The 3,349-nt window shown below is 36.5% G+C and overlaps 1 pseudogene; it reads right to left on the reverse strand.

The window, feature by feature from the left end:
* Positions 1–1,316: 1,316 nt before the first annotated feature.
* LOC101394522 (lupus La protein pseudogene) lies at positions 1,317–3,020 on the reverse strand (annotated as a pseudogene).
* Positions 3,021–3,349: the final 329 nt, after the last annotated feature.

The raw sequence follows: 3,349 nt of genomic DNA on the forward strand, positions 1-3,349 counted from the left end.
GAGGGGGGTATGAGTGGGGCAGTTACAGTAGTGAAGGAACTACAAAGATGACAGGCACTGGGCTAACATACCGACCACTGGAAGCCCCTCCAGAATCCCCTATTTCCTGAAATATACAAGCATTCATTCAGTGACCTAAGAAAGAAACCTGAGAGAAATGCTTAAGTCCTCTCTCCCCGTCCTCTACTTCCAGGTAATCAACAAATTTAGTCAATTCTACCTTCTAATTATTTTTAAAATCCGGCCTTACCTCCAGATATCTTCTAACACTGCCTGCAAACAGGCAGGCATCATATCTTCCCAGATGCTGGCAACAACCTAGTAACTGTTGTGTTTGCCTCCAGAAGTCTCTTCTGTCATCTATCCCCTACCTGTTCTCTGAGTTACAGTGCTATAATAAAATTTTAGGCTGTTTTTAATTCTATCTCAAACTTTTCAAGTTTCCTCTGTTTCTTACAAGGTCAAGTCTAAAAACGTTTAAAAGATAAATCTGCAGTTTCACTTTTCACTTTTCCCGAAGCCAGAACATCTTAACCCATGTTGCCTTTCTAATTAGGCAGCTACCACCGTAGTGGTATTTCTAAGATCAAGCCAATTACTCTGAAGGAGTCCCTGAAGATACTCTAGTTTCAGCCACATTAAAGGGAGAGGTTCTCGCTCCTGAAATTCTTATTTCAAAGCTGGTGTAGTGGACATCTATCAGGCTATTTGGCTTCTCAGCATTTCTTCAACACTGTTCTTATGTTGGTGGTAGGAATGAGTCTGTACATTCCAAAGTTGCTCCTAGGGTACAGGCGTGTGACTGGAGCTGTATGAATAATGGTTCTATGAACATTCATGTGCAAGTCTTTGTGTGAAGGTATGTTTTCATTTCTCTTGCATGTACAACTAGGAGTGCAATTGTCAGATCATATGGAAAATCTATGTTTAACACTTGAGAAACTGCAAGACTCTTTGCCAACATAGCTGCACCATTTTACATCCCCACCAGCGGCAGATGAGGATTCCAAGTTCTCCATGTCCTCCCCAATACTTGTTATTGTCTGCCTTTTTGACTATAGCTATCCTAGCGAGTGTGAAATGGTAATCATTGTGGTTTTTTATTTGCATTCATCGGATGGCTAGCAGTGTTGCCCATTTTTTTCTTGTGCTTACTGGTCATTTGGAGAATGAATTTATATAGTAACTATTTTATTAGTTTGTACTAATACATTCTCATATTACTAAGGAAATTTAGTGGAAGTATCTTTCTTTTGATATTTGAGTGATCTGAAATAACACAAACAGAACCATACCTTTTTTTAAAAATTCTCATTTGGACAACAAAACAAAAGACAAGTGAAACAACAACAAAAATTTTCCCTTCTTACAGATGGACGTGGAAGTGGATCTAATTCGGTTTTCTTTTTAAAAGCCTCCAAAGACAAAAGCAGCTTCCAATCTAATTAAAATGAATAAAAAATTTGTTGACTAAACTCTGGTCTCCAGCACCATTACCTGTTTTCCATTGTTCTGATGCAGGTTCTTCATTGTTTCTTCTCTTGCTCTTTCTACCGGTCCAGCTGTACCATCATGTCCATCATCACTATCAAATTTCATTTTCTTGCCCTGAAACTGTACTTTTCCTTTAGCAGATCCAGCCTGGGCAGCTTTATTTCCCTTTCTTTTTGCTTTAAATCTGCCACTTTTTGACTTCCATTTGTTTGGGGATTCTTGCTGATCTTTTAAGATTTTTTTCAATACTTCTTGTTCCCGTCTCCCTGTAGGACTTCTCATGTCACTTCTTTGTTCCTTAATTGTAAGTTACCATTATCTGCATCTTTGACTTTATCTAATGTTTCCTTAGCTTTTTCTTTAAATAGAATTATTCCCCCTTTTGCTTCTCTGACAAAATCTACCCATTTTATCTCACCATGATTTGAGAAAAGGATGTGCAAATCTTCTCTATAGGTCTGATCGTCTAAGATCCCCCAAAATTTCAGCAAGCATCCAATCTTTTCTTCTGGAGATTTCATTTCAGCATTTTCTACTAACTTTTGTTTTCCTTCTTGCTTTTGTTTAGCTTGTAATTTAGCTTCCACTTTATTTTGCTTTCTTTCTTCTTCTTCTTTTTTTTTTTTTTGCAGAGAAATCTTCCTTGAAAAGTCTGGTCCCTGTCTGGCCAGAAGTCTCGATAACTTCTTAGCACTTTCAATGCCATCAAAACAGAGCAAATATTGATCCTTTAAATGTTTTGTGCAATATTCTTCTCATCTGAATATTTAATACTTGACCTTTATCTTCTAATAATTCTTTTATGTCATCAAGGGTTGCATCAATTGAGAAGCTTTTAATATAAACACATCTATTTTTCACATCATTTTTATACTCAGTCACTTCAAAGAGGGCTTTGCTTGAAGATCTTCTGATTTTAGTTTTATCTTCACTTATTTCCATGAGTTCCGCCTTTAATTTGCTCAACACTTCTACTATTACATTACAGCTCTTGTTAGATGATTTAACCTGTTGAATTGTATCATTATTTCCAAAGGTACCCAGCTTTCACCCAGTTTGATCTGTTTCTTTAAAATTTTGTCCTGTGGCAAATTGAAATCACCAAAATAACGCTCAATTTGATGACGGATTTGGCCTCCAGAGCAGCCATTTTTCATTTTCAGTCGCTGTGGCTGTCTTTAAGATCCACGTGATCACTAACGGTGACGGCAACGTCTCCACTTCCCAGCACAGCCGGCTGATCTAACGCGAGTAAAGATGAGGGCTGTCTTTTGTCCATCTTTTAATTGCATTATTTGTCTATTTATTATTGAGTTGCAATAGTTCTTTATATACTCTAGACACAAGTCCCTTATCAGATATATTATTTGCTAAAATTTTCTCCCATTCTGTGGATCGTCTTTTCACTTTCTTGATGGTGTCCTTTGAAGCACCAAAGTTTTTAAATTTGATGATGTCCAGTAATTTACTGTACTCTTTTAACTTTTTAAAATAAAGAATTACAAAATAAAGATAGGCTGTACGCAAACTCTGGGGTGTGTGCTGTGTGTTTATGCAAGTCATCAGTTGTGTTACTTGAAATATGCTCCTTTTTGTTTCTCTTCCAGCATAGTAATGCTACCATGCCACTATCTTAACTAAAGAATACAGATACATTACAAAATTTTTATTTTACTACTTCAAGGTAGTTCAGTATATTTTAATTTAGCTATATACCACAATTCATTTTAACGTGTTGAAGTTGCATATAATTGCCCTACAACTCTTACCAGGTTGAAAAATAGTAAGGAATACTCAAGAATTGCTATCCTATGATCCAGCTATTCCACTGTTGGGTATTTATCCAAAGAACTTG

Source organism: Ceratotherium simum, chromosome 21 (genome assembly GCF_057802395.1).
Source record: "Ceratotherium simum simum isolate JZ-2026a chromosome 21, ASM5780239v1, whole genome shotgun sequence".
In the NCBI taxonomy this organism is placed as follows: domain Eukaryota; kingdom Metazoa; phylum Chordata; class Mammalia; order Perissodactyla; family Rhinocerotidae; genus Ceratotherium; species Ceratotherium simum.